The following is a 14,380-nucleotide window of genomic DNA, read 5'->3' as shown; positions in this document are numbered from 1 at the left end:
CTGTCCTCATAAACCAAACGGTCCACTTACTGTGATGTTACAGCTCTCTGTGTTTCTACACTGGTTAGCAGGCAACCGTCTGCTGGAGGAAAAAGTCTGAGTCACATGACTCTCTGTGGTGGAAACATCACTTCCTCTTGGAGCGGAGCCAAATCTTTGTGACGCAGTTTTTACAAAATCTTACATGTTTAATCTGCATCTAAACTCCACCTGTTATAAATAATAATCTATCAAACCAGCTGTGACTTCTCTGTGAGTATAAAGACTCAGAGATCAGAGTCTCTCCGCTCAAGCTCAGGCCGCATTCAGTGAGTCAGTGACGGGAGAGCAGCGGCTCCTCTCCTCCTTCTCCACAGACTGATGGAGGCAGGAAAAGCTGCCTTCAGTCATCAGGAAGTAACAATGACTCTGAGTTCAGCTGCTGACCATCAGCTAACTCTGCTGCTGCTCTCATTTAGACTCTGATCACAGACTAACAGGAAATGGCAGACTCACTCGGCCTCGTTGGTCCAGCTGTGAGTCTGTTACCGTGAACTACAGAGCGGCAGATTTGTGCTGTTTGTGCTGGAACTAAGTTGCACACAGCTGATGTTAGCCAGGAAAACATTACAGACTGTTAACGTTACCTCAACACGGAGCTTCACACGGAGACGATCAGCGTCAGTCAGAGACACAAAGTTCAGGAAGTGAAAGTAAACTTTGAACAGGAAGGAAACACTACAAGTGACAGCCGACTGAGTCAAAGACAGAAACTTAAAGACCAAATATTAATCTTCCTAATCCAAGATTCAAAGAGTATCAGCAGAGTTAATTTGTTGGAGAATTTAATGTTCCAGTTCAAAAACAGCTGCAGTCAGAGAAACAGATGCAAAGAAAGACGAACATCATGTGACTGAGGAAGAGTTCAAACTTTGTACAGACACAGGAGACAGCAGCATCGACTGTGATGCTTTCAATGACCACGTTCCTGTTAAACACAGTTAACAAAAGAAAATGAAAAAGAGAAAGAAAAGCTTAAATAAAATCCAGATTCTTACAAATTCATTTTAAAGCTAAAACACCAAAAATTCCACAACTTTGACTAAAACCTGACTGAGCTTAATGCAGGTCAGAGGTATAATTATTTAACCTGCACATACAGCTGTACATGAGATTGTACCATATACCATGGCAAGTACACCAACACTATCAAACATTTGGCTTTCACTGCTCCATTTAGGCATCTTGAGCAGCAGCCTCATCCCATCATTGGATGCTACAGTCTGTAGCTCCTCCACTAGTGGGTGGTATACACTGGAGTGCAGTAAGCTTTAAATAGTCCAATCTTCACTGGAACAGTGCACATACCACATTTACTGCTCAGCATATTAACTTGTGTATACATTAAAGTGGCATTGTGTATAAATGTCCATATCATCAGATATGCAGTACGGGGCCCCAAAGGGAACGGTTCTGGCTCCGTTCCTCTTCACCATCTACACTTGTCGTGGTTCGATTTTTTTTGAGGAAGAGACATACGACTGGAAGTCCATAGTGAGTCAACACAAATTATTTTATTAAAACACACAGTACAGTGTGAGAAGAAACTTGCAACAACAATCTTACAATCTTCCAATCTTTTCGAGCAGCCCGCTCCCCATCCTTATATTACCCTGATGACATCACAGCCAGATCTTACTGGAAATGATAACAGTTCCAAAGTTCTCCTTATATAGACATCCGATACTACTTTCGAAACAAACAAGTTTGTGATATGTTGTGCAATTCTGTGAGACTGTGTGTCCAACCGAGAGATTGTCCTGAGACGACCTCCCTGTTCTTAGTACGTGCAGGAGTGAACGTGCGTACTTTCCATGACTCTCTATGTGCATGTTGGTGTGGGCCTGAATATGTGTGTAAGTGAATGTAGAAGGCCCTACTGGACCCACAGCTTCGAGAGGTGTGAATACAATGATATGGATACCATTTGCAACAGCTTAAGCAGATAGAAAGAATGATAGAGAACAACAATAGACTAATTAAAGTGATGATAATATGCATACATTAATATTTTGCTCAGATTACCATAGATATAATTCAGAGATTATTCTGTCAACTGGTTCGACAATGATGAATGATTGACCAATGATAGTTCTGATTATAAATTGTCACCATAAGAATACAAAATAAAATATCTCTTGTCCACACTCCTCCTCTTTGGCCATCGGCCAACCTTTACCAGAATTTGTTTCACTCCTCCGTCCAGGCGGCTTCTCGCAACGGCATCATATACCCCAGACCAGCTGAACCAGCTGAACCAGAGTCTAGGGCCCTGCTTACCAGTTTTACCAACACTCGCCTTACCAGAGGAATGAGACAACATCCGATCATCAATATACCTAGAAAAACTATAAGAGAAAACATGGCAGACATAAACACACCCTTCCATTGCCCAAAAACAGACGTGATCCAGTCTCCCAGCCCCGTGTTCACGCCTGATTGCTCATGCATGGTTCTAAATAACGTTTTCAGATTCTCAAGCGCCCGAGTGACCGTTCCGTCCGGAGCAGTATTGTTGGGAATAAAGGTGCAGCACATGTCACCAAACATTGCACATACTCCACCCTTCTCAGCCAACAACATGTCCAGAGCCATTCGATTTTGGACTCCCATTAAAGACGTCGGACCTAATTGTTCCCACCTGAGCCAACCTCGCGCTTGAATTTTTCCTCGACGACTCGATCGGTTTGGACTCTGGGGCGGATAGACCTCTGCGTCTGGGCAATTCGCCTGTCTGCCAATAAACAAACAAACACATTATAACACTTATTAACCCCAACATCCCCATTATTTTCCAATTTTCCCACAATTTCATGATCACTGTTCCCAGGCTCTTTTACTTTCACTTCGTGATAAGAGTATAACGTTATGAGTATAAAAGTAAAAACCGTACAAAACTATTACGATTCCTTTAAACTATCAAATACTTTAGACTAGAGCCCTAGCCTATTAGGAGCCTGGAATGAATTAATGCTTGGCATGTCACGCTCCTCTTCTTTCTTCGTGTCCCCAGGTAGACTGCTGGGGAGAACCGCGGCACAGGGGGAGAGGATTATTCTGCCTCTATGTTCCCCCCCGTGTTACTTAGGGTGGAGCTTATCTCGAGTAAGCTCTCTTCCGGGGCCACCTCCTCTTGGGCCTTCCTGGCCTCCTCCCACATGTTGACTCCCTACTGAGGCCTGTACACGAACGTTACACATTTTCTCTAAAACAATCTCCTGCCAACCTGTAAGCTTGTGTAAAAACATCAGTCAGCAGTTACAGGTTAAGCTCATTTGACTCCCAGCTCCACCTGGAACCTGTATCCTGGAAAACAAATCTGCTAAATCAAACATCTTATTTATAACCAACTATAGATCACGAAAGTGATAAAGTATTCAGCACAACAGGCAAGTATCACGTTCAGGATTTCCCAAATCATTACATCACTATTATTGCCGCAATTTATTTTATCCCCAATTTAATCAGTGACTTCCCTTAAGCAATGTCACTCCACTTGCTTTATCCCTACGAACCCCATATTAAACTGTTCCATAGAAACTGCATCCCTTATTTGTTTTCTCATGTCACTTGTCTGTTTTCTACTGAATCCTCCACATGCCAAAACAAACATTAGCAAACCACATTTGACCATCTCGGGTTAGGCGTCAGCCATCCACATTCCAGAGGTCCTGTAAAACATTTCCTGTAAAAAGAATCACCCTGTTTCAAAAGAAGAAAATGCAAATGTTAACGCTGCGCAGGTGTGTACACACTTTCTCACAGTTATCTCTGTGAGCACAACACAAACCCCTGAACAACCACCCTGGTAGGTTCACGAACACCGAAAGTAGTATTTAACAGTTAAATCGTCATGCAACCTCAGATGTCGCTGTCATCTATCTGCTCCTGTAAAAAGAAACACACCTAAATTCATCCACCCTTTTTTCCTATCTAGGTGGAGGTTAACCTTGAGTCGTGGTCAAGTCCTGTCAGCTTTTACCAGTCAGTCAGTCAGTTTGTTTTATTTCCAGTCATTCATTCATCCATTCATTCATTGCTGATAGTGGAAACCATCGCCGCATTTAGATTTCCGCCCTCAGCAAAATGACGTCATTTCAAAAAGAAAAACAAGAACTTTAGATCGGATTACCTCGCTGAATCCTTTTTAGGCAGGGACCCTTAATTTCTAATTGTCCCAATAAGTGGCTTTCTCCAGAGCCCATTTTAATGTGGAGAAACTCACTTGCAACAATTTTCTCGCCGACGTGTAATGCTTGTAATTTCCGATGTGCAGATCTGCTTAAAGAAAAGACTCTCAAACAAAAATCAGTGCACTGTTCAAAATATAAATCAAAAATCAACAGTAAAACTTTAAAAGAACCCCTACTATAAGCTTAGTAAAAGAATGCAACTTAGTCTTTCTGAAAGACACACACTGTATAAATCTCCGAATGCAATATCTGTGCTGTAAATTATATTATTAATGCAATGGTGATGATGATTATTATTTAGCAATAGCAGTAAAATAATTTCCCTGCTCCACACTCCCTCTCTCGCCCTCTGGAACACCAGAGGTCGCAATACATTGTGTCCTCGCTCTGACCCTCTCTCATGGTCCAGAGATCTTCTGCAAAGGAAACAAAACCCCATTTCCCCTCTAATCAATTGAGTTTAAGCATATAAGCAATTACTCCTGCATAACTTTGATCATAGCTAAATGCTGCCTAGACACAACTCCTGTGTGTTGACACTAACTTCCCTTTAACCTCACATTTCCTATGTTATAACCTGTTTTGATATAACTCTTTTTATTTCATTTTGCTCCTTTTAATGTAAAAATACCTTCTAATTCTAGTTTATCAGACGTAACCAAAATATATGCTTTCCTTCCTCTTTGGTCCGTCTTTAAGTTCAGTTAAAAGCTAAACGAATTTCAGGCCTTTTGCCTGGAATCAATACTCTCATGTGTGTTTCTGGACTCTGTGTCTGTAAGCGTGTGCAATCCCTCAATAACTCATATCCTCCTCACAGTAGATTGGCCAATCATATCGCTAGCCAAAAGCTCGTGACCCTCAAGAGACGAATTGAGCCACAACTCCTTTAAAGGCACAGAATGCAATATGTATAAAAAATCATTTTTACTTATAAGCTCTCCCCTTTATCCTAAAAATAAATCTATGTAATATCTGTATGTGTAAGCCTACATTATAACCACTACTTCCTAGAAATCAAAAAAGAAATCAAACCTGTTCTACTCCTACAACCCTCACTAATTTTCCCCAAAGCATATCTTTTTGTCAACGTGTCCCACAATTTCCCTCTAAAATTTGTACACAGCTTTAAAACACTGGCATCGTATCTTCTAAACAGGATTCAGTTCACTTTAATCCTTTAACCTTAACATAAAAATAACAGTTTCTGTTTACCATATCCAAATGACCAAAAAACCCAAAAGTCAGAGAATGATCCTAAATTCTTTAACAATTAAATTATTAAACCCTAAATTCCCCCTTTATTTTGACACACATTCACTGACCTGTAATCACACCATATTTTGCTAATAGTGGAGCCTCCCGCGTCAGATTCTCCACCCTCAGCAAAATTAGCTCATTCATTTTTTATTTTCGATAGGAAACTAATTCCTTATGTTTTGGACTGGATTGAATCGCTACAATCCTTTTCGACAGGGACTTACGACCTGATCAGATCCCCACAGGTAGCTTTCCCCTTGGCCAGTTGTAATCTGGAAAGCCCACCTTATATTTGCTCTTCCCGAGAATTTATCAGCGCTGTTATCCACTGTTACAGGCCTGCTTAGAACAAAAATGGGAAATAAAAAGAGAGCTGATTATTAGCTCATGAAAACACAAAACAAAATCACCTTACAGGTTTTCTCTAAGTGCACTGTTACAAAAATAATGGGCCCCTCTCAGACATGTCCATGTTTCCTAAAACTCCCTCTATTAAAAACAAAAACAACAACACCCCGAACCTTACTGACCGAATCAACCCATCACCACAACCTCAACAACCTTACGCACACAAATATTGACCCCGCAGTCCTGACACTCCCGGGTCAACTCACATAATTACACCTCCTCAATACACCGAAAGTCTTGTGAAAACCACACAATTTGCACACAACAATCACCCCCTTACGACAACATGTAATCACTAAACTATAAGTTTCCGATGCAAATCTGCACTCCTCTTCTGTCTGCTATGCTTAAAACTACTTTAATCACTTTTTCTTTGTTCATAACTCACTCCCTTTGTCATATAGCTTCTTTGAATTTCCTCTACTTCAAACTCAAATGTATTCTATTAAACATTCACACCATTCCATCACTCATACAAACAGCAAGCTGTTCTTCATTGCGTATGTTTGTGTTCGTAGCCAGGTTTAATCAATGTCTATGCATTAATCATTATGAGCTTGTCCTTGTAAGGCTAATGCATTTTCTGCTTGTGTATGTGAATTTGCATATGTTGCCTTCGCAGTGTTTCAGACTCCTGCACATTTCTCCACTTAAGCCGTCAGTTTTCCTACCCAAATTTGCTAACCCAAATTTTAAGTTCCCACCTTATTAACAGCATTCCTGGTCCTCAGCCAGAAGTTAGGGCCCACTTGTCAGGTCTATGGAGACATGGCGCTGTGGACAATTCAACCAGAAACTTGCCTTATCATATCCAGTCAAGTTAACCTATAGGTTTCTTCCGACCGCTGCACGTGGAGAATTGATCCAGGTCTGTTTCGCCCCTGAAGAAACACAACTGAGACATTTTATTATTATCGTGAGTACTTAAACTACCCGTTTCCCTCTCTCTGGTCAGAAATACCAGCTTATGTCATGTGTATAAGTGTAAGCAGGTCTTCATTGCTTTTCCTATGTATTTTGTTAATGTTCAGTGAGTGTAAGCTGCTTTCTTCATTGCCTCTGTATGTTATAATCAGGTTTAATTCATACTTCATTTCACTGATTTCTTAATTCAAAACTATCTCACTTCTGATTCTTTCCAGAAATAATTTCACATGTAACACTTTGTGTATGTGTGTTTTCCATTCATTCACGTAGTTGTCAGTTATTTTCTTTCTTCATTTTCCCTTTTTTCTGGTGGACATCTCTAAACACCATCATGAGTTCAGGGTTTCATTTCAATCCAATTATACCCTATATTCTTGCAGTCGAACTCGTCCGGCTTCACCTCTCACTGGTCCCCGTCCTCTTTTCTCAGTGTCCTTTTGTTGTCTTGAAGTCTCCAGCAAACACAGTCCGTTTCTTCTCTGTTTCTCTTCAGTATTTTCCTTTTGGATTAAGTCCCAGCCTGAGTTTTTCTTTGAAAGAAGCCTCTAGTGTCCATTCTTATATTTCAGTACATAACTGAAACCAATTTAGTCGAGGAGGGTAAGAACAGCCTGCACTTTCGCCGTCCATGTTTCATCACGTGGTTTCTTCTTCTCTGTTGATCCTTTCAGTCGTCTATTTCAAGATTACTCCAAGCATGGCAAATCTGACAATCAGTGTCCAGTGCTTTCCCACCGTTCAACTGTCCAGCCTGTCATTCACAGTGCACGTTTCCATCTCGTAGTTCCTTCCATGCTGCTGGTCCCATCAGTTTGGTTTCAGTGTTAACGGTTCAGTTGCACTATCTTTTGCCTGCTATTAATTCTTCCCAAATCCACGATGTTCTGTTGGTCTTCATCAGAAGATTAACTGTCCTTTGAGCTTCTTCTCAGGATGGGGACAAGTGGGAGGTCAAGCTGTAAAATTTTAAACCAAACTTTGGCTTGTTTTCTCCCAATTATGTTAATCTATGGTTTTGCTGCTATGCTCACAATTCTAGGTTGAGAAAAGTCCACCTTTATCTATTTGGGGCCTATATATATTGACACACTAAACCATAGCATTAATATCATTTTCATTTCTTTCCTTAAAGCCTCCATTGCTTCATGTGGCCAGAGTCTGCCTCTTCTGTTTTCCTCTCTGGGTGCTCACTCCTTATATGGGCATGCAAACTTCCTGTCACACACACACACACAGCCCCCACCTTTTCTTTCTTTCAGGAACACAGAGCCACGCGGCTCTCATGCACTTCACCAAGCCCCCCTCTCTGCAGCTTCTTGAGACAGAGAGAGAGAGACGCTTTTCCTTTTTTCTCTACCACAAACAAAAGCAAGCCTGTACATGCAAGCTTTTAAACAATATAAGCGCTCTCAATGTAATTTACACTTTATTTACATACACGGGTAATTTACATACACGGGTAATTTACATTCTATTTACATACACGGGCCCGTATAAACGTATGAAAACACCATATGCCAGAACAACTTATCTTCTTCATTTCTCTACCGGTGTTCCTAAGTTTTTCGACTAATTTAAAAGCATCTTTCAGCCCAGGGCCACGCCTTGCTAATCAATTAAACCCGCTTCGAGGACGCCCCCGCCGAAAGCGGTCAGATTCCTAAGCCCTACTTAATTTATAACTGCTTCCCGCCAGGCAACAAGGACCTCCACCAGCCACGTGAAATATCACAGTTCACGCTTTTGGCTTTACTTAAAGTTCACAAGTCCCCGACGTTGAATAGTCGCAGCCGGGTCGCACCCTGTCAATCAAACAGCGCAGTAAGGAAAGTGATCCCCTTGATCACTTTAGTTTTTAAGGGGGGCTCGAAATCCCCCGGGTACCACCCGAGCTTTTAACCTGACCGTGCGTCCACGATCAGGGGTCGCCGCCACACGCTGAGCAACTGCACTCTTAGGGGCCGCGCCCCAGTCCTAAGACAATTTATTTAAGTGTATTATAAGCATCACTGCGGGGTCTTAGCCCGCGGTTATTTCGACGCCCGAACCGCGTTCTGCTGATCAATCAGACCGAATACCCTAAACTACTGGTTGGCTGGCTGGCCTCCCCAGTCAACCCTCATCACTTTAAACACACACCGTATTGACTTAAACACATAACCTCTTAACTCAAAATTCACCCCCAAAATAAACAGCAATAAATTTAGTCAGTCCAATATTCCCCAAACTTTTATCACTAATTACCCCAAAATCACCACGGACACAGACCAGAAGCTCTACTGAGTGAACATTTAATTTAGCTTAATTTCCAATTTAGCACCTTTGGATATTTCTTGAATCAACAGGTGGTGCTTACCTCCTATTTCGGGGCCCATCACTCAGTCGACCTCCTGACTGTCCGTCTGTTTGACACCACTATACCTCAGCCAAACTCCATTTTTCCCTCCTCAAACCGGGTTTTCGGCACCAAGATTGTCGTGGTTCGATTTTTTTTGAGGAAGAGACATACGACTGGAAGTCCATAGTGAGTCAACACAAATTATTTTATTAAAACACACAGTACAGTGTGAGAAGAAACTTGCAACAACAATCTTACAATCTTCCAATCTTTTCGAGCAGCCCGCTCCCCATCCTTATATTACCCTGATGACATCACAGCCAGATCTTACTGGAAATGATAACAGTTCCAAAGTTCTCCTTATATAGACATCCGATACTACTTTCGAAACAAACAAGTTTGTGATATGTTGTGCAATTCTGTGAGACTGTGTGTCCAACCGAGAGATTGTCCTGAGACGACCTCCCTGTTCTTAGTACGTGCAGGAGTGAACGTGCGTACTTTCCATGACTCTCTATGTGCATGTTGGTGTGGGCCTGAATATGTGTGTAAGTGAATGTAGAAGGCCCTACTGGACCCACAGCTTCGAGAGGTGTGAATACAATGATATGGATACCATTTGCAACAGCTTAAGCAGATAGAAAGAATGATAGAGAACAACAATAGACTAATTAAAGTGATGATAATATGCATACATTAATATTTTGCTCAGATTACCATAGATATAATTCAGAGATTATTCTGTCAACTGGTTCGACAATGATGAATGATTGACCAATGATAGTTCTGATTATAAATTGTCACCATAAGAATACAAAATAAAATATCTCTTGTCCACACACTGCAGACTTCTCCCACAATTCCACCCAGTGCTTCTGCAGAAGTTCTCTGATGACTCTGCAATAGTCGGCCTCATCACTGATGGGGATGACAAGGAGTACAGAGGACTGACCCATGACTTTGTGGACTGGTGCCAGCAGAACTACCTCCACATCAACACCAGTAAAACCAAGGAGCTGGTGGTAGACTTCCACAGGAACAAACATCCTCCACTGCAACCTCTGAAAATCCAAGGTATGGACATTGAGGCTGTGGACAGCTACAGGTACCTTGGTGTTCATCTGAACAACAAACTGGACTGCTGCGGAGACTCAGGTCGTTTGGAGTGGAGACCTTCTATGACTCTGTGGTGGCCTCAGCCATCTTTTACGGTGTGGTCTGCTGGGGCAGCAACATCTCTGCTGGAGAGACTGAACAGGCTGATCCGTAGGGCCAGCTCTGTTCTAGGATGCCCTCTGGACCCAGTGGAGGTGGTGAGTGACAGGAGAATGGTGGCTAAGCTGTCATCACTGTTGGACAACATTTCTCAGCCCATGCAAGAGACTCTGACAGCACTGAGCAGCTCCTTCAGTGGCTGCGGCACCCACGGTGTGGGACGGAGAGATTTCACAGGTCTTTCCTCCCCACTGCTGTCAGACTCCACAACAAAGACTTCAACTGATCTAATACACACATCCACAAATGTGCAATAACACTAAGTGCAATACTCTTTTTCCGACAAAGTTGTATTTTTACTCAGTTGTATAAAGCATCTGTATTCTATTTTTATCCTATTGTATATTTTATTCTATTTATTCTACTGTATATAGTATTTTATTTTATTCTATTCTGTACAGTTGTGTACAGTATTTTATTCTTATTGTATTCTAACTTTTGCACTGTCCACTTCCTGCTGTGACAAAACAAATTTCCCATGTGTGGGACTAATAAAAGTTATCTTATCTTATAATGTCCTTAGTATTTAACCACAGTAAAGACTTGAAGAACCGTACCAGGCAGAGAGAAGTCAGGAAATACCGAATCCTGGTCGTCCCTACTTCTGGTAATCAAAATATTCTTTGCTTTATAATTAATGTTAAACTCTAAACCATGCTGAGAGCGGACCCTCAGTAACTGTTGAAGGCCAGCACTGTATGGACAGAAGATCACTGAATCATCCCAACTATAGTGTCACCAGTTATACATCCTGTAGCACAATTATTTAACAGCTTTGATGAGTCATTAAGTAAAAGAGGAGACAAAACAGTCCCCTGTCTAACCCCATCACACACATTAAAGGGGCCACACACACAGTTTCTCCATTTTATGTTTATGGACTGACGAGCATACCAAAAGCACAAAGATCTGACCAAAGATTAATGAACCTCTCTGTTGTAGAACTTAGAAAATAACTTTTCATGATTTACATTTAGAGGCATCAATAAAACACACAAAATATGTAGAATTTTGCCTGTTTTACACATTCAGAATCTCCTTCAAGGCAAAAATACACATGTCTGTACCAGGTTTAAACCCAAACTGGTTATCAGAGGTGAAGACAAAACTTTCCAACATAGTCAAAGACCTGGGACACAGTACTAGACAGGGCTACAGGCTGATAGTTCCTGTTGTTTATTTTACTAGCTCTGTCTTTTATGATGGTACTAATCGAGTCTGACAGAATACCATGAACTAAGAAAACAGAAAGCAGAGGAAAAGTTTTCTACTTGCAGATTTCAAATGTTCAGCAGATCTGTTATCCAACCCTGCATGCCTTATTATCTGTTAATGTTCTATTTACATCATAAATTCTTCCCTATTATCATTTCCATCCCCTCTAAAGGAGGATTTTCTGACACAGTTAAATAGGTCACAGTAATGTTTCTCCATTTTCTGTGGAAGGGAATTCTAATTCATTGTGTTTGAATTCATTGCTTCTGATAAAATAGAAGAGACACTTAAAATTAACATTTGTGTGTTTGTTATGTTCAAATAGAGGACCATATTTATGCCGCCCTGACTCCACCAAAGCTCTAAAAGACCTTCTAGCCTCAGCATGAAGCTCTTCAACATATACAGACGTGGACAAAATTGTTGGTACCCTTCGGTCAATGAAAGAAAAACTCACAATGGTCACAGAAATAACTTTAATTTGACAAAAGTAATAAAAAATAAAAAGTCTATAAATCTTAACCAATGAAAGTCAGACATAGCTTTTCAACCATGCTTCAACTGAATTATTTAAAAAATAAATGCATGAAACAGGCCTGGACAAAAATGATGGTACCCCTAGAAAAGAATGAAAAGAATGTGACCAAAGGCATATGTTAACCCAAGGTGTGTCCACTAATCAGCATCACAGGTGTCTTCAGTCTTGTAATCAGTCAGTGGGTCTATATATAGGGCTCCAGGTAGTCACTGTGTTGTTTGGTGACATGGTGTGTATCACACTCAACATGGAGCAGAGGAAGCAAAGGAAAGGTGTCTCAGGAGATAGGAAAGAAAATCATAGACAAGCATGTTAAAGGTAATGACTATAACACCATCTCCAAGCAGCTAGATGTTCCTGTGTCTACAGTTGCACATGTCATTCAGAAATTTAAGATCCATGGGACTGTAGCCAACCTCCCTGGACGTGGCCGCAGGAGGAAAATTGATGACAGATCAAAGAGAGAGATAATCCGAATGGTAACAAGAGAGCCCAGAAAGACTTCTAAAGAGATCCAAGCTGAACTTCATGCTCAAGGAACATCAGTGTCAGATCGCACCATCCGTCGTTGTTTGAGCCAAAGTGGGCTACATGGGAGACGACCAAGGAGGACACCATTGTTGAAAACAAATCATAAAAAAGCCAGACTGCAATATGCCAAACTACATGTTGACAAGCCACAAAGCTTCTGGGAGAATGTCCTGTGGACAGATGAGACTAAAATTGAACTTTTTGCCAAGACACATCAGCTCTGTTCACAGACGGAAAAATGAAGCATATTAAGAAAAGAACACTGTCCCAACTGTGAAACATGGGGGAGGCTCGGTTATGTTCTGGGGCTGCTTTGCTGCATCTGGCACAGGGCGTCTTGAATCTGTGCAGGGTACATTGAAATCTCAATGCTGTCAAGGTATTCTAGAGAGGAATGTGCTGGCCAGTGTCAGAAAGCTTGGTCTCAGTCACAGATCATGGGTCTTACAACAATGAACCAGAACGCACAGCTAGAAACACCCAAGAATAGCTAAAAGGGAAACATTGGACTATTCTAAAGAGGCCTTCTATGAGCCCTGACCTCAATCCTATTGAGCATCTTTGGAAGGAGCTGAAACATGCCGTCTGAAAAAGGCGCCCTTCAAACCGGAAACAACTGGAGCAGTTTGCTCATGAGGACTGGGCCAAAATACATGCTGAGAGGTGCAGAAGTCTCATTGACAGTTACAGGAATCATTTGATTGCAGTGATTGCCTTAAAAGGTTGTGCAACAAGATATTAACATCTTGGTACCATCATTTTTGTCCAGGCCTGTTTCATGTATTTATTTTTTAAATAATCCCGTTGAAGCGTGGTTGAAAAGCAATGTCTGATTTATGATTTATAGACATTTTATTTTTTATTACTTTTGTAATCCAAATCCAAAGAGAATAAAGTAGTACCAATGTTATTACTTTTTGTCAGATTAAAGTTATGTCTGTGACCATTGTGACTTTTCTTATTGACCGAAGGGTATAGGTATATAACTATATGCATAGTGTATTATGTAGGTTTTAGAGCTGGGGGTAGAATTGGTGACTGCCTGGTTTTTATTTATGTTCCCCATGGTTCACCAGCTCTCACACAACATCAGCACCAATGATCCACGTCCTTATAAACCTCTGAATCAGGTCCTGCAGCAATGACGTCCTGAGTGAAGACCTCACTGATCACATGACTCTGGTCACCTGGACTCAGTGTTTCTGAAGCAGTGTGCTGGGTTTTTAAAAATACGTGGCTGCTGCCTGATGTTGGGCCCACAGAGGAAGACGACTCACTCACTCTTCTTCACTTCCTCCTTAAACATGTGGAAGGAGAGCAAAGTGCTGCCAGACTCTTATTTCTGACAGGAACAGAAGAAACCACAGCAAACTGTTCCAGTTCTTCATCTTCATCACAATCTATTTATTTATGATGGTGTCTTCAGTCTGAGGGTTTGAAGTTTCCATGTCTGTGTGATGTGTGGTGTGAAGGCTGCTGGTTAAACTGGGACTCACTGTTTAAAGCACTGAGTGCTCATAGAGAGATGCTCCATGAGTCCCAGTACAGACTACAAACATGGTGGAAACTTTGATATCCACACACTCTGCACGTCTGTGAGTAACTGTGATGAAGATGTGCAGAGATCTGTGTCCAAACAGGAGAAAGACTGTAAAG

General features: G+C 41.4%; 1 protein-coding gene across 2 annotated transcripts in view; it reads right to left on the bottom strand.

The window, feature by feature from the left end:
- LOC146376991 (protein NLRC3-like) overlaps positions 1-14,380 on the bottom strand; it is a 414,853-nt gene that overhangs the window by 25,635 nt on the left and 374,838 nt on the right. Inside the window, exon 1 of one of the 2 annotated variants that reach the window (XM_084944988.1) lies at positions 627-754. The exons of the other annotated variant lie outside the window; for it this stretch is intronic. The gene's annotated coding sequence lies outside the window, so the exon portion shown is untranslated. Of the gene's footprint in view, positions 1-626; positions 755-14,380 lie in introns of those variants that run through there. 2 annotated transcript variants of the gene reach the window in all.

The sequence above is a fragment of the Perissodus microlepis genome, chromosome 11 (assembly GCF_051167445.1).
Source record: "Perissodus microlepis isolate ML-2025 ecotype Zambia chromosome 11, ASM5116744v1, whole genome shotgun sequence".
Taxonomy (NCBI): domain Eukaryota; kingdom Metazoa; phylum Chordata; class Actinopteri; order Cichliformes; family Cichlidae; genus Perissodus; species Perissodus microlepis.
This window is presented reverse-complemented; position numbering and strand designations above follow the sequence as displayed.